This window comes from Pelodiscus sinensis, chromosome 2, assembly GCF_052426305.1.
Source record: "Pelodiscus sinensis isolate ZL-2025 chromosome 2, ASM5242630v1, whole genome shotgun sequence".
In the NCBI taxonomy this organism is placed as follows: Eukaryota; Metazoa; Chordata; order Testudines; family Trionychidae; genus Pelodiscus; species Pelodiscus sinensis.
Window position 1 is genome coordinate 141,127,351 of NC_143053.1, and position 22,965 is coordinate 141,150,315.

Here is a 22,965-nt window from a genome sequence, read left to right on the forward strand (position 1 = left end):
TGTGGTGATGAGGTGCTCCCAGTTAGAGTGTATGAACTCTCCAAGCAGTGTATGCTTACAGTTATGTAAATTAAAGGGTGAGTTCACGCTGTCACATTCCACGGTGCCATCTAGACCAGTGAAGGGCTGTTACCATTTGTTGTTCCCTTGCCTTGGGTGCCTCGTTTCTGTAGCTCCCAACCAGGGCTCTCTATAAACAGCCAAATAGCAGGCAGGTTACACCTTGTGGCTACGTCTACACTGCAGGCTTCTTGTGCAAGAACTATTTTGCGGAAGAGTTCTTGTGCAAAAAATCTTCCACAAGAGCGCATCCACACTGCCATGTGCTTTTGCGCAAGAGCATCCATGGCCATGTGGACGCTCTCTTGAGCAAGAAAGCTCTGATGGCCATTTTAACCATAGGGGCTTCTTGTGCAAGAAATTCATGTTGCCTGTCCACACTGCCCTCTTGTGGAAGAGCTCTTGTGCAAGAGGGCTTATTCCTCGCAGGGAGAGGAATAACTCTTCTGGAAGAAGCCCTGTTTTCCAACGCTATACTATAAATTTACTTGAGCAAGAATGTGCGCGCAGTGTAGACAGCCAGCAAGTTTTTGTGCAAGAACAGCTGTTCTTGAACAAGAAGCATGCAATGTAGACGCAGCGGCTACATCTAGACTGGCATAATTTTCCGCAAATGCTTTTAATGGAAAAGTTTTTCCGTTAAAAGCATTTGCGGAAAAGAGTGTCTAGATTGGCACGGATGCTTTTCCGCAAAAGCACTTTTTGCGGAAAAGCGTCCGTGCCAATCTAGGCGAGGTTTTGTGCAAGAAAGCCCTGATCGCCATTTTTGCGATTGGGGATTTTTTGAGCAAAACAATACCGCATTGTCTACACTGGCCTTCTTGCGCAAAAGGGCTTTTGCCCAAACGGGAGCAGCATAGTATTTCTGCAAGAACACTGACAATCTTACATGAGATCGTCAGTGTTCTTGCAGAAATTCAAGCAGCCAGTGTAGACAGCTGCTTTTGCGGAAAAACTTGCTAGTCTAGAGACAGCCAGCCTGTGTGTCTGTGTATAGTCACAGCCTGCCAGCCATACACGAGTTACAATCCTAGCTTCCAGCAGCCTTGGTTACTACTTGCAGGGTGACCCCAACATAGTCCCAGTCTTGGATTTTCCCCAAAATATGTTTTCTGCACTGCCCAGCTGTCTCCTGGTCAGTTCAGATGTCATAAGTCTGTTTCTCTGGCAAGGGGTCAATATTTAACTATTTGCTTTTTAACTGGAGCTACCCACGTGGTTCAGTTTAAACACCAATCTGGATTAGTTTTGATAAAGAATAAAACTAGTTTATTTTAACTACATTGGGTATGTCTACACTTGCACCCTAGTTTGGAGTAGGGATGCAAATGCAGGTATTCAAAATTGCTAATGAAGCAGGGATTTAAATATCCCACGCTTCATTAGCAAGATCTTGCTGGCGTTTTAGTTCAAATCACAGCTGATTCGAACCAGGAAGTGCGCTCTGCCATGTCAAAAAATGAGGAGTAATGTTAGTTCAAACTAGCATGCTGGCGAGATCTTGATAATGAAGTGTGGAATATTTAAATCCCTGCTTCATTAGCAATTTCGAATGCCTGCATTTGCATCCCTAGTCTGAACTAGGGTGCAAGTGTAGACATACCCATAGGGTGCATCTAGACAGGCAAGATTTTGCGCAAAAGCAGTTGCTTTTGCACAAAAGCTTGCCAGCTGTATACACTGGCCACTTGAATTTGCGCAAGAGCACTGACTTTATAATGTACAAAATCAGTGCTTCTTGTGCAAATACTTTCCCGCTCCCGCTCGGGAAAAAGCCCTCTTGCGCAAGAATACTTGCACAAGAGGGCCAGTGTAGACAGGGAAGAACAGTTTTGTGCAAAAAAGCCCTGATGGCTAAAATGGCGATCGGGGATTTCTTGTGCAAAATCACGTCTAGACTGGTCACGGATGCTTTTGCGCAAAAGCACTTTTTGCACAAAAGCATCCGTGCCAATCTAGATGAGCTTTTGCAGAAATACTTTTAACAGAAAAACTTTTCAGTGAAAAGTATTTCCGCAAAATCATGCCAGTCTAGATACAGCCTTAGTGACTAATTTTAAATGAGTAAAAGTACAAGCTATTAAAGTCAGAAATAGTTACATTGGAAATAAAGATAACATGTTTTCTCGGAGCAAAAACTTAACAAAGTAGACTTGATTCAATGTAAAATCCTCACCACATGTTCTCAGCAACAGAAGTGGCTAAATTCTCTGGCCAGGATTCCTATCCCTTCCATTCAAAGTCAAAGGGCTGGTTCCATTACCATCTTAAGTGACACAGAAAGGGGGACAGAGAGAGAGAGAGGAGAAAAAAATCATCCTGTGGTATTTCTGCACCTCCTATTCTACCACTGAATAGGACTGATCCTGACAGGTACATGTTGAGCTGACAGTGTACACCCTGGAATGTGGTATTGTTTACCTATTCTGTGTACTATGTCCTCCCGAATATTAGCACTGCTGATATTGAAGCCAGTGGCAAACCTCCTATTTACTTTTAACAAGTTTGAGTCCATAATCTTCCAATATAAAAGATTACAGCTCAGCTGAACATGTGGGTGTCATAGTGGTCTGCTGTCTTCTCAAGTATTCCTTTGTCAGTTAGTTGAGGAAAAGTTGCTGCTAATACCTGCCTCTGTCCTTGGCATTTTGCCTTTTTTTCCCAGCGGAAACTTTGGTCAAGTGGTTGATTTCATTTTCTTTCTTGCTTCATCCTTTATTTTTTACCATGTGTTCATTTCCTTTGCCTTATTTTGTATCATTTCAACACCTACACTTTTCTCTGCCCAGACTGCATTGGTGCCTGCTGTGCTTGTCACCTGCGTAACAGTTTGATATAGACCAAAAGGCAGTGAGCTGAATTTCCACTTTTCAATCTTCTCTCCTTCCTCCTCTTTTCTGCAGCGTGTCTTTCAGTTCCCCTCACTGAAAGTAATGGATTACTGCACAAAGCATTAGGCAAAAGCTTGAGTTGTCGAATTTTTCATCAAACAAGTAAGCAAGCAACTTACTTGAGAGGGTTGTTGGTCGGTTGATATGTTAGGGGCCGGGGAGGTTAATTGATGAGGGTTTCCTCTGGTTTTCCATTACTCTTGATGCTCATTCTCTCATGTTATAAATATTTATCTACTAAATTAAACATCTTAAGCTAAATTCTGCTTAGTTACACCAGTGTGATCACAGAGTAACTTCAGTGACTTCTCTAGAGCCACACAGATTTAACTGAGAACAGAATTTAGCATAGGGCCTGAGATCAATGGAAAAGCCCACTTGATTAGATTTGGGCAACAGAAGCTGCAGAGGATAAAATGATGGTTGGGGGAGAGACTCCTTCCATTTGAGAATTTGCTTCATGGCTCACTGGTTTTCCAAGAGACATTATGATGGGGCAAGCTATTCTATTCCAACTCCACATCTCTGTGGCTGCAGAACCAGGACTGGATTTGGACAGAGAAGAACATTAGAGAGAATGGGGAAAAAATGTTTCTAGGAAGGGAACAGTTAGATTAAACCAGTTAGATGGCATGGTAAGTGTTCATATGTACCGATGCAGTTGTTACTCTGGATTCTCTAAACCCAAGTTTATTCTCTGTGAGGCGGTACCAGGAAATAAACCAAGGGAGATGCAGCACCTCCATGCAGTATGGCTGACACAAACAAATCAAAATCAGGTGCTGTTACTTACAGCCTTCACTTTATTAGTGTCTAGCACTCAGCGCTAATCCACCTTGTAACACAAGCAAAGCCTTACGTGCAACTTCTGTTCAAGCGTGGGAAATCAGTATTTCCAGAGCCACATCATGGATAAGGTCATTCAAGTTTTTTTCTGTCTGGTGCATGTCATTGCCAAGCTGAACAATGTGTCTTTTCTGTCAAGTAATGCTTTTAAATGTAAAGTGAGTGGATTAATGAGCATGTTCAACTGGTAGGTAAATTACAACTTTCATCCCAGTAGAGGAACTCACTTTGGATAATACATTCATTCCAAAAAGCTGGGACAGACATTTTTATAGTATGTCACACAGCGCTACATACCTGAGGAGTAAAAGAGAGATTTGGAGTAGAGACATTGCAAATGAGACCTCCACATCTAAATTTCATTTAATTAATTACTGCACAGTACTGTCCAAGCATCTTAAAGGTCACCCGATAACACCTTATTGTTGCCATCTCATAAGCTTCCCCTGGAAGGATTGGTGAGCTTATCTTGTTGTACTGGTCTAAGCTGTTGTGGCCACACACTGAACTTACAACATTAAAAATATTCCTGGAACCACAAGCCATGTGTGATGTTGTTCAGGTCTGCTGTTGCATGATAAACCAGTAGTTCAGGTAGGTCCAGTTGTTTCTAGCAAATGCTGCCTTCCAGATAGCTACTGTCTATTCAGTAGATTAATTTGCCAGTATTACTGTGTCAAAATCCTATGTTGGTATGCCTGTAACCAGATATAGAGAAAGACTCTTTTGAAAAAAATAACATATGCCTCAAATTCTGTCTTATTTATGGTAGCTAGCCCCCAGAGCCATGCATTATGGGTTGAGACATGGTTTCTGCTGCCTGATGCTCAAAATAGTTAACGTGTTAAAGCAAATGTATTTTTCATATTGCCTCTGTTCTAAAAAGATCTTTCAGATTCAAATAATATTGAAATGTTACCAATAATTGCATATAGACTTTGAAATTTTCTATTTTGAAAGATACCAGACTGTGAAATAGTCTTTTGCCCACCTATTGAGTCTTGGGCATGTTTTTGATAAGATGCTACTACATTCATTAACAAAACATTTTTTTTTTTACAAAATAACTAAATTCAGCCATATTCCAATGAGAATGATTTAAAACCACAGGTATATGGATGAACACATTTTGCATAATAATACATAGTTTAAATAATAGTTAAACCTAGCAGTGCTAGTGGTGTTTATAATGTCTCTATAGTCAACTATATACTCAGTCATTCATATAGGTTGAAATGTCATTGACTAATCCGTTACTTCTAAAATACTTTATCTTTTCTTCTACCAATCCCTACGGTGTCTTTACTGTGCACTGATATTCCGGTGTCTCTGGTCTGTGGAATGCAGTCTTAACTAGCTTAAGTTGGCCAACATGATAAATATTTTTTGTTCATTCTAAATATTTCTTTGCTTTTATGAATCTGAATACATACATAGATGAACATAGAGGGTGTTTTAGAATGCCACAGAGACCAAATCATGTTTTGGTACAGCATATGACAGATGAATGTCCTTGGGTTTTTTACTGTTTAATTCCCTCCCTTTATTTAAAATAACTTTTTCCCCCTGATTTTTCCAGTTCTTTTGCACAAATATGCACAGGCTTTCGATGTTTCTACACAAATACAGTCATTTATAATCTCTTAACATGTGCATTATTAGTTCCCATACTATAATAAATCTGGCTGCTAAAATCATAGAACGATAGGACTGGAAGAGACTTGGAGAGGTCATTTAGTCCAGTCCTCTGCACTCTTGGAAGGACTATTATCTAGATCATCCCAGACAGGAGTTTGTCTAACCCACTCTTAAAAATCTCCAGTGATGGAGATTCCACATCCTTCCTAGCCAGGCTCCTGTAAGCTAGGAAAGTAGCACTGTCCCAAGAAGCTGAGTGTGCTTGTCATCACCCTGTCCCCTCCCATCTCGCCTGCAGGCTCTTGCCCTGGCAGGCCCCTTACCATGCCTGCCTGCTTCCGAACCGTGTGAGTCCAGATGCTTCCCTGAGAACTCTGTTTACCTGCTGTACGGTGGCCACTTTAAAGCAAAAATTTGGCCTTGCACAGAACACTTCTCCATTGTCTTTAGAGACCTTCACTATATGTTAACAGATTAGGGAGAGGTTTAACATAATGTATTTCCTGTAATGTGTGTCCTTGTAAATTTTTCATTACATTGATGAGCAGAACCAGACGCAGAACTGATCCCTGGGGAACCTCACTCATTAAGCCATTTCATCATGACTGTGAACCACTGGTAACTATTCTCTGGGAACAGTTTTCCAACCAATTATGCACCCACCTTATAGTAGCTCCATCTAGTAGTACTTCCATTGATGCTCACAATCTTTCCTCAGAAAGTACTCTATTTTAAGCCAGAGACTTAGCAACATAATTTTTACCCATGCTCTTTAGAGTTCATTTGCTTGTGATTTGGTAACACAGGTGGTTTTTTTAAAATTTATGTGGTTAGCTTTAACATTTTGCAACATAACAAGACATATATATTTCTATTTTTAAAAGATTTGGCTATAATATACATATAGCTATAGTTTAATATTTAATAGATGTACATAGAAATTTACAAAAAAAACAAAAAAAGTTAGCATCTTATTAACTTTTCCTGTAAATTAATGTTGATGTGTTTCAAACAAAAAGCCTTTGATTAATTAAGTATTAATTTTTTAAATTTGCAAGTGAATTGTTTATTGAGACAGATATCTATCGGTCTTTCTGTTTATCTCTGTTTCTATGTTCATTTTTGCACCCTTCATAAAGGCCTCATATTGTTTATTGAGGCATATATGTAAACAATTCACTTGGAAATTAAAAAATGGGATTTTTAATTAATCAAAGGCTTTTTGGTCTAAGAAAAAAAAATTTGTGTGTGTGTATGTGTGTGAATCCTCTATGAACTTTGGAAAAAATGAATTGCCATTATAATGCTTATGACCCAATAATATTAAAATAGTATGGTACTGTGTATAGATAGATTTGAGGGGAAAATTGACTTTTGTTGCAACAAATAAAAAGCGAAAAATAGTCATGTAAGACACGCCTCAATTTATCAGCATAGGACAACATACATAATATATAGGGCAAACTTACAAGTAAAACTGAATGGTCCCAATATTGTATTTAAAATGGTACAAGATAAGGTATTAAGAACTTTAAGTACTCAAGGCAATGAATTTTGGAAAACAAAAATGTAAACTAAAGAGTTAAACATGTAATTATTACCCTTTTATTTAAAATTTTTAGTAAGAATTGCTAAAAATCCCTATAATGTACCCATTTTATCATTTTAATTTACTTAACTTGAGGCAGTTTCTATTATTCTATATTACTTTTACTTTAAGAATACTACTACATATACCTAAGGAAAACCAATGTTTGGTATGTTAGATAGTGGCAAGGATTGAAAGTAGACAGTATTTCTGTTTCCTTGCAACCACATCTTCAGGAAAGTTACAAGTTTCTTTAGCTGTTGCATGCCTGAATGGTTCAAATACTTAATTTGACAGGTTTGATTTAAAGTCAAGTTTTAACCTTAAGAAAGTTTAAGATTTCTTTGTTTTTTTCTGTCTGTCTCTCTTTCTCAGTTCTGTAATAAACTATAACTTTTAACTATAAAAATGGAGCGAGGGCAGAAGCAAGGAGTAAACAATGTAGACAGGGAGAGAGGCATGGACCAAGATAAATTGACTAATTCTGTGAGGCCTTTCAAAGTACAGGAAGCAGCAGCAAGTCTAGTAAACTGAGTTAAGTAATTCAAGAGAAGCTAAGGTTATACTATTGGTTCTGGGAAGAGAGAGGGGTTCAGTGGGTTAGATCAGGTGGCTTGGAGTCAGGACCTCTGGTTTTATCCCAGCTCTGGGAGGAGAGTGGGTGTTGCATCCTGTTCCCACAAAATCTAAATTTGTTCCCCAAATGCCTGTTGCTTTTATAGGCACTTCAAATTATTTACATTTCACAAGCTACAAATTAAAATCATAAGTAGAATTAAAAGTTTATTAGCTTGACAAAATCAATTAGACTAGACATCCCTTGGGGCAGGGGTGATGTTGTTCTTCATGGTTGTATAGTGCCTAGCACAAAGCAGTCTTTGGGCACTGAAGCAATAAACATAATAAATAATTAGCAAGGGCTGCCCCTATATAACAGAATAGAGTTATTTCTATTTTTGGATTTGTATTGAATGGATCAGAGCTTCCAGAATGAGTTTCGAAATCAAGTTTTGTTGTACAATAGAATATGGTTCTGTACAACTGCTCCCTGCTAGAGAGGTTCTCTAGAGTACGGAATGAGCACCTTGTAGTATGACTTCCATCTGACCTGTGTTTGGATGAGGAGTCAGCCCAGCCCAGAAAGAACAGATGCCTCACAGACTCTTGATAAAATCCTGGTCCCTCCGAAGTCAATGGCAAAACTTCTAGTGACTACAACGGAGAAAGGATTTTACACTCTATGATTTAATCATGAGAGCCCTTTACATTGAGGCCTTGTCTGCACTGCTAAATCAACTGCTGATCATGCTGCCGTCAATTCTGGTACTCCGCCCGATCGAGAAGTGTAAAGGGAGTCGATGGGAGAGTTTCTCTCATTGACCCCCTGCAGTGTAGATGTGGCAGTAACTCAGTCCAAAGTAGGTTGATGCCAGCCACTGCTATTCACATAGCAGAAGTTGTGTACCTTAGTTCAACATTGCCCCCTAGTGTAGTCCTGGCCAAAGTAACAGGACCTTTATAACTTGGTAAAAAGACTCCTTCTGGTGAAAAATGGAGAACTGAAATACTGAAATCTTGGAAAGAAAATGCAAAATTATATTTTATTGGAACTATTTTTCTTTCTCTTTGTATAACAGCTCTGGACAAATCCCAGATGGTTACACTGCTCCACAAGGAAGAGCGAGAAATATAAGACACAGCACAGGACACTATCTTTCAAAATGAACAGGGGCTTAATCACAGGCATCATTTTAATGGGCTTTTCTCCTTAGTAGTAGGAAGTAAAAGTGGATACTGGCTTGATGCTCTGTTTCCAATTGAGTCCATTCATTTATTCCCTACTGCCAAGTCAATATAACCATGATACCTGCTCCTGTTATTCTGTTTGTATTTTCTCTGTCTTCCCTCTCTCCCTAGTCATCCTCATCCCTCTGCTCCTCCTTTTTCCCCAAGGTCACTGCTCCTCACCATCCCTATGCACTTTCTTATACCTTTCCATTTCTACCTCTGCACACCCAGAGGTTGAAGAATGGATGAAAGCTACGGGGGGAAAAAAAGAATGAAAAAACTCAATACAATTAAAATTAATTATTTTATTTTGCAAGCTTTACTTTAGAATCTCTGTTTGATCGAATACTTTAAAAGATCATTTTTCTGGCTTATTGTTTTGACTACAGCATTGCTTCCCTGAATCCTTGCATTGGCTTCCCCTTGTTGCTTTCATGAAACACAAACTATTTTCAAGGCCTTTCTTGGCTGATCTCCCTGTTTATTGAGATGTTCACTCTCACCTTTGCTTTTCCAATGATACCAGCCTTGACTGCTCCTATGTCAAACATTTCAACAAATGCCTTCTCCTGTTCCACCCACTGTGCATTGGAGGGGCTCCCTGGTAACATTCACAAAACCACTTCACTGACCTCCTTCAAATCCCTCCTTAAATCTGGCCTTTGCCACGATGCTTACAAGTATCTCAATAATGGTTTGGCAGCTGGCGTGCTGTGACCCCCATTTATCAGGCTGTTCATAATCATTTCATTGCTACCTTAGATTAGCATCAGAGAATCACAGGGTTACTAGGGACTGCAAGAGTCATCTAGTGTGGTCCCCTGCCCAGATGCAGGATTTGTTCAAGAGAGATGACTATCCAGCCTCCTTTGGAAAACCTCCAGCGAAGGAGCTTCCATGACTTCCATTAGCAGTTTGTTCCATTCTCTGACTGTTCTTACAGGTAGGAAGTTTTCTTGAGATATAATCTGAATCTGCTTGTTGTAGTTTGAACCCATTGCCTCTTGCCCTGCCCTCAGTGACAAGAGAATCCTTTTTCTCCATCTTTTTTCATGGCAGCCTTTCAAGTATTTGTCCCCCTCCTCTTTTCAAAACTAAATATACCCAGTTCTGCCAGACTTTGCTCATATTGCTCCCTTTGATCCCCTTTGTCTCTTGCTACTGGAGCCTTTCCAGTTTCTCTACATCCTTTCCATACCACAGTAACCAAAATTGGACATAGTACTCCAGCTGAGGCCTCACCCGCACTGAATAGAGCTGTAAAATCACTTTAGAGTGACTTGCATAGTATGCCTTTGCTAACACAACCTAAAATTAACTTTGCTTTTTTTTTTTTTTTTTGCAATAGCTTCCCCTGTTTTGTCCTTCCTCAGGCTGTTTACCATAGTCATGTGTTATCTCCTGTCTCAAACTTAGATTGTAAGATCTTTTGAGGCACAGACTTCTTTGTGCTAAGTGTGTGTACAGTGCCTACTAGTATGATGGAATCATTATCCCTGAGTGGAGCCCCTAGGTTCTGCTGCAATAAAAACTAACTAACTAACTAACTAACTAACTACGCTGGAAAACCAAAACAAACAACCTCATAACCCTTAAACACAGACTCATCAAACATCAACTGCATAATCTTCCCTTCCACCTTTTTGGAAGTGTTTATATCTAGTCTATGATCCTGTAAACATTTCCTTGCTGAATAGTTCCATTTACTGTACTTCAGCGGACCCAGGTGGACAGAAATCAATGTGGTTTTTTTTAATTAAAAATATCTGGTTTTTTAAATTTAAATCCCATGCTTTAATTGAAACTGGATTAAAAAAAATAAAGACAGGGTTGTTTTAAAAACATAAACCAATTTAAAATACTTGAAATTGTGACGACCTATTTTAATCCCTTGATTTACTATATAATATATTAAAATAATTTAAATTAAATAAAATAATATTACTACATGTTTGCTGCCAAGTTTTAAAGAAATTGAAATAACTGGAAGAAATCACAGGCTAAGCACCTGGAATCGGCAGAGGTTGAAATGCTAAACTAGCTTTTGACAGCAGTCGTCTCTTGCAGAAGTGCAGAGAGAATATTTTCATTTCAGTTTATTCAAGTGATTCAGTTCAATGAGTAGTTAATTTAAAGATAAGAAACCAACTGGGAGTTAAAAAGGCAGAAAAGCTTGTCTTAATCTTGCAGTCCATGAATAACATTGAGATCTGAGAGGATGAGAGCTACTAGTTTTAAAAATCTTGAAGGAGATGGTGGCGAGAGACAATCATTTAAATTCACTTACCATTGGTAATATGTTGCTAGTTTAATATTTCTGTTAGTTTTAGATACAAAATATGTTTTGATAAACTTTGTTTCTTATGTATCAAGAACTTTAAAGTAGTTTTATTTAACCAATGAAAAATTATTTACAATATTTGTGTGCATTGAATTAGTTTCAATCTAAATAGAGCGTGACCCAAATCACAAATAAAAGTTAATCATACTTCAGTAAATAAGAAGTGCATCATTCACCATGATGTAACATAAGAATGTAAAAAATAAAGAATCTGAGTAAATGTAAGGCAAACTATATAATTGCTTAAAAATATGTCCACCTGGCTAGCAGGGCTGGCCTTACCATGAGGCAAACTGAGGTGGCCACCCCAGATGCCAGACTGTGCGGGGGCACCAGTAGGACCCAGAGTGTAGAAAATTGTGTCTGCTGCTGGTGCAGCAAGTGGGTATGGGGGCGTCATTTGAGCTCCCCGCCTCAGATGCCAAAATGTTGTGAGCCGACCCTGCTGGCTAGCAAAAATAAGCATCAACGTTAGTGTAAGGACTATATTTAATTGAAAATCATGTTTTACCGGTTGCCAAACACAGACAATCAACCTTTCTTTACGACAATAATTCAAAAGTATAAATGCAAAATAAGATTAAAACTGATTATTTAAATCCAGGGTTTCTGCTTGCTTATTTAAATCATTATTAAAATGGGTGATTTAAGTTACTTTCATTTAAATTAGTCCACCCTGATTGTAACAACTCATCTGAGCTGACTAATCACGTACATACGTATTTACAGGGTTGGGCCTTAGTTTGTAAATTCTTGCAGGCAGGGAGCCATGCCTTATACATGTTTATGTGCTGTATAGATAACAGTAATGATGTTCCCTCTATAATTGTTCAAAGAGCAGGAGAAAATGTTTGCTGCAGCTCTAACATATGTAATGGCTCAGAAAATGGGTGACACTGAGCCTGTTCTTCCAGGCTGTAAAAGAATAGAAAAATTATTGTTACTAGGAGAGAAACACTTAGTAAGCCTACCCCTGCAGCTATTTTATAATCATTATCTCCTGTGGTTTATTTGAAGTCTGTTTGCAATTAATTATATCTTGATGCTATCATGTTTTACCGCAGCTCACTTAACTACACAATTATATTCAATGACAAGTCTCCCCTTTCATATTTCAATCCTTAGATTTCACACCTTTTTCTTGAAGTGTAACAAAAATGAGTTGTACAAAATGAAAAGCATGTTCACACATCACTACCATTAACAATGACATAGCTAGGAAATACTAGGGAGAACAAGGGTTCCAGCAGGCATGCTGAGCAAGACAGTTACAATTTAGGACATTTGCCCACTAGTGACTAATCTGTACATATCTTATGTAAGTCAAGAAGTCTAGAATCTTACAAACTGGTCAGTGCACTGTAAGTGGTGGTACACAAACACACATGGTAAAAATGACCTTTATGAATATAACACCACTCTTGAGCATATATCTGTTTAACCAAGACAGATTTTTTTAGAGTAACCTACATCCCACAACAATTCAATGGGACCTGACTTTTAAGTTACTTACAAACTTTTTAAATTCAGTAGACTTCTAAGTCATTAGATGCTTTGAAAAATTTTAGCCTGTGGCATTTTCATGGAGACTATGGATGAACTTCTGACCCTACTGAAATCAATGGCAAAACTTCCATTGTCTTCAATGGGGTTAGGATTTCATTCTGTAAATGTAAATCTTTCAATTCATTCCTTGAGTTTCTAGATGGAATTTTCAAAAATGCACCAGCATTAGCTTAACTCTGTTCCCATTAAAGGCTTTTGAAAATCTCACCCTCTCTCTGATAGTCTATTCAATAAACAGAGTCAAAGTTTTGCAACAATGGGCCAAATATGACGAGAAGAGACAGAATCCTTTTCCTGAAATATACTGTGAAAGTTTGGAAGTTCTCCTTGGAATAGTGCCATGGAGGGTAAGTGCCGTCACTTGTGTCAATACTGTGGCCATGTGCAAGCAATAACTGGAAAATGGTTTGAGTTATACCCTGTACAGTGCAGTCAGGCTAGCTAGAGTGGAGCATCATGAGTGTATTAACTTGAGCCAACAATACAGCCTTTTGTGTGGCTGGATTATTACTGCTGTGTGACAGGGGGCAAAGGAAGCTGCAGGTGAAAAGCTTTTTTCTAAACAAGTTTAAATGAAACTACAATGATTTCTCATAATTCAATCATTTTTTAAACAGTGACTATAAACTCTACTGTGGAATGGCCTTTGCAATGGAATTGTGTCTCTGCTGATTAATGAACTCTGTCCTGCTCAATCTGTGAACAGTAACTTAGGTCACTGGCAGAAGTGGGGGAGATGGGCCAACAATACAAAATTGAATTCACAAATATTCTTTTTCATTAAAAAATGAATGTCACTCTGACCAACTTTTGCAAGCAGAGCTGGGTGAATAATGAAAAAAGCTATTTGACAGATACTAGATTAGAAGTTTTGCCAGCTATGTTGAATAAGGCATTTGATAAATGTTTGTGAATCATTCATACAGCCCTTGTGCACAGAAGCATTTCTGTCACTTACTTTGAGGATTTATATCTATTAACACACCTACCAAAGCACAGCTAACGTGTTAACATTAATTACATCCTTTCCAATGGAAACTCTTTACTTGGTGCCTCTGGTAGAGTATTTCTGTGCTTTAAAAAGTTCCCAGAGGGCCCTGGTGTGCAATGCAAAGCAGCTGCTTTTACTTTGGGCTCCAGTTCTAGAAAAGGGCATGTCTCTGGTCCCTGGCCCCCACAGTTCCGAACACATCCCCCAGTGTTGTGATCCCCTTGCTGCTTTCATGCATGCATTGTTGCTGGCTGCTCACAGAGACTGGAGCTGCCCCAGCTAGAGAGCTCCCACATCCAGGGTCAGCCCACAGCATTTTGGAACCTGAGGAAGGGAGCTCAAATGACAACCCCGTGCCGCCTCGCTTGGGCCAAAAACTTTGAAAGGTCCCTTGTGCCTTCCTTCCTCCAGCACAGCACTCCACCATCTCTGTGCATCTAGAGCAGAGAGAATACATAGGCACCAGCAGCAGACATAATTATCTACAACTCTGGGTCCTAGTGGCACCCTCCCCCCCCACAGTCTGGCACCGGAGACGGCTGCCTCAATTTGCCTCATAGTGGGGCCAGCCCTGCCAACATCCCAGGCACCCCTACTCTGAATGGCAAGCCCCACTCTCCCCTGGTGGCCTCTCTTGTTGGGCCTCAATGTCCATCTGAGCCCCAGCATGACTGCATACTCGCACCATTGCAGTTACACCACTGGAGTTTCTACTGAATAAAATGGGATCTGGTGAGTAACAGAATGTTGTTGGGGTTAATTTTGGAAGACACTCAGATGAAGGCCATAGACCCACACAGGTCACTGTCAGAGAGCATCTGACTGCCAGGGATGGTCATGTTTGTGTCACTCCCACTATGTGGGACATCTGTAAAATGTCTTAGACTTCAACATGTTGAGAGCTGGTTGCCCACTGCTGGAGCAGAACATTGCACGTGAACTCCAGGTGGTTCAACAAGCCACTTCCTTCCCATTTGCACCAGGAAGCAGGGAGGGGAGCCTTTTCACTCCCAGATTGGGCACAGAGGTGCAGACTGGAAAGCCCATTGCGCCCCACCTTCTGCAGAGAAATTAGAAATAGATCCTTAGTTTCTCAAGCCCACTCAACATTAAGGAGATTTGCAATGGTATCAAGGTAGCTAGTGCATTGGTGTAAAGCCTAATGAAGACATGCTGCACCAACACAGAGTGGGGCTTGCACCAGAAATTGTCACTGGATAATGTGCTGGGCATAGAGCAGAGGCTACCACACATCAGTAGCTGCACACATTATAACCTTTTCACTCTTGCTAAACAAAGCCCCTCCGCCTACCTAAGGTCAGCTTTTGAAACCAGGGTGAAGACAGTGTCAATAAATGCTGATCAGAGCTCCCCACCTTCTGTCCCCTCTCCCAATCCCCCCAGCTTTCTCTCTCCTTCATCAGCACAAAGGGAGGGAAACATCCTTTGGCTGATTTTTAATTTCTGGATGTCAAGTTTGTGAATATAGTTTACTCCTAGACTGTGTTTTTGATTAAGAGTGACATTATCTTACTTTTCCCCCATACTATCCATTGGATTATGGAAAAAGCAGCTTTCATTTATTGTCATGATTTTATTAAAATAGAGAGAAATAAGTTTTAAAACAATGTTGGAAGATTATTTCAAAGAAGACAGAGTTTGGGTAACTATTCATATGAGCCAGTTCATTAAAGCTGAAAATATTACGACAAACACTTTTGAGGATTAAAGTAGTTATCCTAAAATACCCTTGCTAGCAGAAGTAATTTCATAACAATAGAAATTATATCCCTATTAAGGAATAATATGAGTTTGTTATGTTCCCACGTATGATCAGAATTACATGATTCTAACATATATGCAATGGTGTTGCTCACTTTCAGTGTACTAATACATTATATTATTGGTTTTGTGCTGAGTTCACAGTTGTAGCTAAGTTGAGGGTGAATCTGGTAAACAAGTCTACAAATCTTTTTAATGCAAATGGCAGCTCAAGGAGAAGTATTTTAAATCACACAGACACTTAATTAGATTTGGTTCAGTTACATTTCATTGATTTTTATGGAGACAACTCGTGACATGCCTCAAAGACTTCATTTAGAGAACCACAAATAATTTAAAGCACAAAAGATCATAGAGTTAAAAAAACCCCACAGGGTAGTTGATAACGTAAGGGAATGTATGTTAATTGACTGACAACCACTGAGATTAGACCAGGAACATTTTTAGAGGGTGCAGAGATAATTCTGAATTCTCACTTTGTGAAACACATCCACGATTCCTTAGATGGTATTTTTGAAATGACAAAGACAAAAGATAGTATTCAAAATAAATGGAGCTACCAGCTGCTGGTAATCATGCCACTAATGTCATCACCGTGCTGCCGTTATTATGGTGTTACATTTTGGAGGTCAGAACATAAAGCAAGCAGGAAAAAGAACAAGCAGGATATCCAAACTATATTGTTTCTAATTTTGCTTTGCTAACAGTGTCAATCATTGATTGGCCTTAGGCTTGGTGGCATGAGAAAGAATTTATGCTTTTACATAATATGATTGGTGGCAGTATATTGTTTAAGTGTGGCAGGAGAAAATTCAGAATTTTCAAAATGAACTAAAATGACATATTACATTTTTTTTTAGAATATTAGTGTATCATTCATATGATCAAATTCAGAGGTGGCATATGGAGATACAAGTTACACATGGGTATAAGTGTACATAGGTGTCATGCAGAGAGTACAGTAGATGCTTATAGAAGAGTGTAAGATAATTAAATATGCTATATCTTATTTTATGACTTCCTGCAAAGTTCTTCTGGCCACTGTTCCTGCTACGACACCTCCCTTCTGCACTCTTTTAATGTATAAATTGCATTGATCTACTGCCCTTCTCTACTACAGCTATGTTCCGGGGTGGCCCCAAGGAAGGCTGCTCCAGGCCCCTCTCTTGCCCATGGGATCCCAGTGTGGCTGGACACTTCCCTTGGAAGGGTTGTTGTGGGAAAGGCAGAGAGAGGCAAGGCACAGGCCCCTAGGGGGGAGGCCCTGGAAAGAGTTACTGGGGTCCTTGAGAGAAACTCTCCCTCAGGGCCTCCCAGATGCACACTCCCACCTGATGGGCCTAGCAGATGGCAGCTGTGCATGGCTGCCCAAAGGCCCTTCCCTCCTGGCTGGCCTCTGCCCCCCACCCCGGTAGGAAGGCCTCCCCCTTGCTCTCCACAATGTTGTGGAGAACACAACATGCAAAGACCATCTCGAGGATGTTGTGCTCCCCCACGTCGAAGCAGGTCAGGAGGCACCTGAACTGCACCTTCAAGCATCCAAAGGTGCATTACACCTGCATGTGGGTCCTGCCCAGGCGGGCACTGAATCGGTTCCTGCAAGGGTCCAGGTGGCCAGTGTACGGCTTCATGAGCCACAGCATGAGGGGGTAGGCCACGTCCTCCACGATGCAGAGTGGCATCTGCATGTCCCCAACCCAAAAGTCATGCTGGGGGAAGAATGTGCCAGCCTCCAGCTTCTCGTAGAGACCGGAGTGTCTGTAAAATGCGGGCATCGTGCGCCCTCCCTGACCACCCAATGAAAACATCTGTGAACTGTCTGAGGTGGTTGACCAGGGCCTGCAACACCATTGAGAAATAGACCCTGCGGTTAATGTACAGCGAGGCTCAATGTTCTGGTGCTCAGATGGGGAGATGGGTTCCATCAATGGCTCCCCCACACTTGGGGAACCCAGGGCAGCAAATCCAGCCATGACGGGGTCCAGATCACCAAGGCAGATGACCCTGCGCAGCAGGATGGAGTTGATGGCCCTCAACACCTACAGAAGGAGACAAACAAACACACAAAACAGAGAATCAGAGGGGGTGCCTGAGCCCTTGGGAGGGCCCCAAGTCCACTTCTCCCTCCCTCTCAGTACTCCAAGAGCCAGCTCCTATGAGGCCATCTCCCCTGCAGGGCTGTGTGAGGGCGGGACTGCAAGAACCCCCCAGGGATGCGGCTTCCCCCCAGTCCACCCCCGGCATCCCCACCCCCTTTCCCTAGAGTCCTCCTTTCCAGTATTTCCCTTCTTGCAGGGACTGCAGCCCGAGAGTGCCTTACCTCCATGAGCTGTCAGGGATGGTGAGCTTCCAGATGGCGATGGTGACCAACTTCTCCAGGGGGATGGCAGGCCACAGGTCCGTGTCCCATCGACGGTGGGCAGGGACAAGCCAGGCATCCAGCTCTATGAATATGGCCTTCCTCATACTGAAATTTTGCAGCCACTGCTGGTCGTCTGACCGCTCCATGAACAGCTGGTCCCACCAGAACTGATGTCCAGCCTCCAGAACCGTCTCTCCACTGTGGGGTGCGGTTGCTAGGGGCTTGCTTCTGCACATAGGGAGAGGGTCTCGCTGATGAGCTCAGCATTGAGCTCCTGCAGGGCCATGAAGGCAGCTTGCACAAAGTGCTACAGTACGGCCGTGTGGGAACATTGCATGCTCATGGGCAGCTCTGGCTATATAGTGAGGAGTATGCTGTGGCGTCCAGAAGCTGGGCAACCAAAGCATGTACTGCAAATGCTTTGCTGTCCCTTGGAGAGGTAGGCAAGCACATAGCAGAAGCTGAGAAATGGCTGTCCAGGGGGTCCCTTTAAGTGTGCATCTCAAATAGCCTTAGGCAACAGTACCCGGAAGCAACTGCTGACCTAATGCCCTTCCTGAAGTGGTTTTGGGTGGCCTTAAATGCGAGATAAGTGTCCAATCAATGTGGATGCTATCTTTCGAAATAGCACATCGCTATTTTATTGCACTTTTTGTGTGTGGACTGCACGTTGAACTTTCGAAAAAGCGGCTTGCTTTTTTGAAAGAAAGCATCCAGTGAGTCTGGATGCTCTCTTTCGAAGAAGCCCTATTTACATTCAAGAACGCCTTCTTTCGAAAGAGGAACTTTCGAAAGAAGGCGTTCTTCCTCGTAAATTGAGGTTTACCGCCATCGAAAGAAAAGCCGCGTTCTTTCGATTTAATTTCGAAAGAATGCGGCTGCAGTCTAGATGCAGGTGAGGTTTTTTTCGAAAAAAGGCTACTTTTTTCGAAAAAACCCCTGAGTCTGGACACAGCCATGCAGAAAAGCTTATTCTGAAAGAAGCTTGCAGTCTAGACATAGCCTTAGCGTTGTTACAACACACTGCAATGCAGGGACACATTTATTGTCCCATCTTTGCTACAAAATGGAACCCAGGTCAATGCTAGTTCATAATTATAATAGTTAGTTTCAATGGGATTATCTAGGGAACTAAGCATTATGTATGATAATATCTGTAGTAAAACTGAAGTACAAGAAAGATGAACGAGGAGATCACCTATATGGAGCTGACATTTTGGATCTGGCTGCTCCCTGAATAAATTCACTCTTTCTGAAGTGGAACTTGAGGCAAATTCTGAGAATTCTTTAATCTATGAGGCTTCTGAGTGTCTGAGATCTGTTTCTAGATGGCTCCTGGAAATGTGTCTCCATATGAATCGTACGCTATTACTGCTATGGTTTCTCCAATTGTGTAGGATTTCACCAAGAAACCTCTCCATTAACCCCATGGTCTCTTTACCAACATCCATATTCAGTTTTGTGACCTTCTCAATCATGGAGTTTGTCTGCTTAGAGATAAATTCCACCTTCAAACTTCCATTTTCTTCAGAAGATACAGTTTCGGAGAGGTTTTGGAAGGGTTGAGATAAAATGGTATTTCAGTACAGACTGCTACATCTTCCCCATCACAAGATGGCACCAAAGGAAGCTCAATTATCTGGTCATTTATAAGTAGGCTTGTCAGAATTCAATTTTAATAATTTTGATGGATAATATCAATGTATATGTTTTGCTTTTTATTTAAATGTTCACACTTGTGGAGAAATTATAGGGAGGCCAGACAATGAAGGATCAGACAATAAATACTTTATGACAGTAGACATCGAAATTTAGAATATTAAAGCTTTATAATTGCTAAACCACAAATTGTCAACTTCACATGTATATGTATACAAAATAAATAGACTTAAATCAAACTCTAATAAATTCTCAAGCAGCATTTTTCTTACTTTGCTTATCTGTATAGTACAATTATTGTCAATAAAAATACTTTTTCATTGGTTTGTGTGTGTAGGCTGAAGTAGACATTTACAGATAAATACCTAATCCTTCCACACCTGTAAAGAAGAACTTCCAGGATCTCTTATGTTGGATTATGTAGGAATTGGGAGTTGAATGTTCCATTGTGCAGGAGAAATCCCTTTGATGTCCTGAAACTTAGAAAGGGGAAATGGCCAGTCCTATTGGAGAGGGTCTCATTGGGCCACCTCATGATCTATGACAGGTATTTGCCTCTTTGCACATGCGTACACACACACAAAGTGGGAGGAGGGGGGCTTAGAGGCTATATCACTTTCAATGGTATGGTTTCAACTTTTTTGAACACCCATTCTATACCAAAAGCTTTGGTTGTCACAGCTGTCACAAAACGGACAAGGCTAAGGAATGTCTCTTGTTTCACTTCATGAAGGAAACTGACTTTTAGGACTGGGAATCCCAATCTTTTTATTGAGCCCCTTCTGTGTCATATATTAGAACCCGGGTAACCCCATGATTGCTTCCCTTGCCACAGTTTGGCACAGACACTGTTTCCTAACCTCCTTTTTGTCCATTTTCTCACTCTTTTGTCATTTTATCTTTTACTAGCATTATCCATCCCATTCTGACGATAGAAGTACACGTGGCCTCCTCCCTCCCCGCTGTTCCCGGGGGCAGGGAAGTGTGGGCTGGCTCAGGCCGCATCCCTTCCCACTACTCCGGGGCCAGGGAGGCTAGAGCCACGTGGTTTCCTCCCTCTCTGCTGCTTCTGGGGGCGGGGAAGCTTGGGCCATAAGTCTTCCCTCCTCACTGCTCCAGAGGCTGTGGGGGGGCAGGGATTGTGGTCGTGTGCCCTCTTCCCTCCCTACTACTCTGGGGATGCTGGAGTGTGTGCACAGTCTTCCTCTCCCTGTGGTGGTGGTGGTGCGCTCCGTACGCTGCTCCTCCTTCTTCCCTTCCCGTGGTCCTCAGCAGAAGGGGTGGGATTGTAGGTGGTGCCAGGGGGCTGCCTCACCCTAGAAATTTCTCTAGTCTTCTCAAATGTTCTCTGTGACAATGACATGATGGACACCTCTGCTTTTATAATAGTTCATTTTTTCCCCCTGTAAATCTGTTTTTCTGCATATGCTGTCCATTTTTATTCTAGCTTCCACTCCATACTACCTCTTTCCCAGTTCTCCTGTTCCTCCTCCATCTCCCTTTCTTCTCCTTTGGTCTTATCAAGTAGAGTGGGATAATTAGTATCCGGTGCTTCAGCAACAGTGTACATGCGCAATCACAATCAGTAGGGTAAGTGCAATTGAAGTCAAAGCCCATGTGTTTGTCTCTAGATATGCCTGTGACCTTAGGAGCGATCCAGTGTAAGACAGCAACAGGCTCCCTGGTATGTAACAGTAAATCTCAGCAAGCCTAATCAGCTCAATACATCTCATACACCTTTGTTTGTTCATTTTGTGTCTTGTAATATATAATTTGAAAATTAATAACTGCTTATTAATATAATTGTGAATGTTGTGCAAACACTGCATGTAAAAATACTTTCTGATGTTAAGGTGTGGAGATTATAAACAAAGGAAGCAAAATAGTTGTTTTTCCAGACAAAGTGGAAGGCAAACATCTCTTTGAGTCAGTTGCAAACCATGCCAGGTATAACCACAGACAAGGATGATGGGCTGGCTATTCACTTGCATCAGAGATTGCAGGAAGATTATTTGCACTGTAAAATCATAGGAGACTGCAAAAGTAACATGGCGTTAGCTTATGGTAATGCAAACAGCTGAGCAAAGGTGAAACCCCAGGAGGGCTTCTTAACTTTGAAATCAAAGGTAAACTGTGGTGCTCTGAGGAACTGTTGAAGGACACAGAGGGTGTCCATCTCTTGAGAGAACTAAGAAACCAGGATTATTCTGTGAGAATTGGATCCTAACTGGACCAGGCAGCTGTGCTGGATCACGCTGAAAACTTTGGATGAGCTATATACTAGGTTAGACAAAGCTGTCTCTTGCTAGAATTAAGTTTTAGACACTGGAAAGTATATTGTTTTTGATTTGTTTGTATCCCTTTGTATTGTTTCTATCCTTTTGTATTGCTTTCACTGGTGCTTGAAATCACTTAATTTGTGTTCTTTGTTAATAACTTATTCTTGTTTTAGTAGAAACCATCTCTGTGCTGTGTATTAAGATGTCATATACCACTCCATTGTATGTACTAGTTCTTTGGGGGAAGTACAGTTGGCTTTATCTTTGTGACTGACCTCTTAAACTGTCTCATGAGGGGATAAGTTAGAATCAAGATACACAACTTACAGCTACATTAATGATGTAACTTAAGTCAAAGTATCTTAACTCGAATTTTGGTGCCGTCCACACTGTGGGTAATCGAAGGGAACACAGTCTCCTTTCGACTTCCCTTACTTCTCCTAGAAGCAGGACTACTGGTGATGAGCGCGTCCCCTCAGTTCGAATTAGCTTGTCTTCACTGCTTTGATCTTATCCGTAGTGACACAGGACTACTCGCTGCACTTAAACTATATCTACACTACAATTTATGTCAGCACATAACTTAGGTTACTAAGGGGTGTGACACCACCCCCCCACCAACATAAGTTACATCAATGTAAGCACTAATGTGAACAGCTATGTTATTATATTGATGGGAAAACTCCTTTCAGCCCCTACAATTCCCCATTATTCCCCTTGCTACGTCCTGTCACTCTTTGGGCTGTTCCCCTACCAAGGCTGTTCTTCCCTCTGCAATTTGGGAGACATTTCACCCTGTCCTGTTTGGAGACTGCACCTCTCCATTTCCCCCATGCCACAGTCTCAGCTTCTGTAGGGTTTCACCCATCCCTTTCCCTCTGCTGGTGCCACTCAGCACTGCTCTCTCTAGTCCTCTCAAGGACTTGGTATTGCATAAAGTGCTCCAGAGGCCTGGACCACTTCTTCCACTGCACTACAGATCTGAAGGCTACGTCTACACTGGCAGTTTCTTGCGCAAGAACTGTTTTGCGGAAGAGTTCTTGCACAAAAAGTCTTCCACAAGAGCGCGTCTACACTGGCATGTGCTTTTGCGCAAGAGCGTCTATGGCAGTGTGGATGCTCTCTTGCACAAGAAAGCTCTGGTGGCCATTTTAGCCATAGGGGTTTTTTGCAT